The 353-nt window shown below is 60.1% G+C and overlaps 2 protein-coding genes across 2 annotated transcripts in view; one reads left to right on the forward strand and one right to left on the reverse strand.

Moving 5' to 3' along the window:
• The window catches only part of LOC119590739 (F-box/LRR-repeat protein 7-like), a gene marked incomplete in the record, with an annotated part of 93,152 nt that overhangs the window by 66,273 nt on the left and 26,526 nt on the right, over positions 1-353 (reverse strand).
• Positions 257-353, forward strand: part of LOC119590740 (zinc transporter ZIP13 homolog) — a 62,164-nt gene continuing 62,067 nt past the window's right edge. Inside the window, exon 1 of the mRNA XM_037939435.1 lies at positions 257-339. The gene's annotated coding sequence lies outside the window, so the exon portion shown is untranslated. The remainder of the gene's footprint in view (positions 340-353) is intronic.

The following is a 353-nucleotide window of genomic DNA, read 5'->3' on the forward strand; positions in this document are numbered from 1 at the left end:
TTGGAAATAACAAAGCGATCAGAATTTCTTTAAAAATGCCTTGGGCGACGTACAAAGATCTCCAGACAAGTCCCCAGACAGGATCGAAAAGCCTAGAAAAGTAGCGTAGGTCGCCGGGCATCGCCAGCAGAGGGCACACGCGTCAAAGGGCACGCAGCAGGATGACGCAATCGAGGAGGAGCCGCGAGGACGACGTCTGCGTGGGCGGCGGAGGAGGAGGCGGGCCGCTGGTAGAGGAGGCGGCGAGGGCGCGAGGGGCGAGGCGAGTCGTGTCTTTGTCGTTCGTGGGGAGCGGAGGCAACCGCGATCGCCAGCGCTCTCGAGGAATTTGTTGGTGTGGTGCGTCTTTTTGC

This window comes from Penaeus monodon, chromosome 27 (genome assembly GCF_015228065.2).
Source record: "Penaeus monodon isolate SGIC_2016 chromosome 27, NSTDA_Pmon_1, whole genome shotgun sequence".
Taxonomy (NCBI): Eukaryota; Metazoa; Arthropoda; class Malacostraca; order Decapoda; family Penaeidae; genus Penaeus; species Penaeus monodon.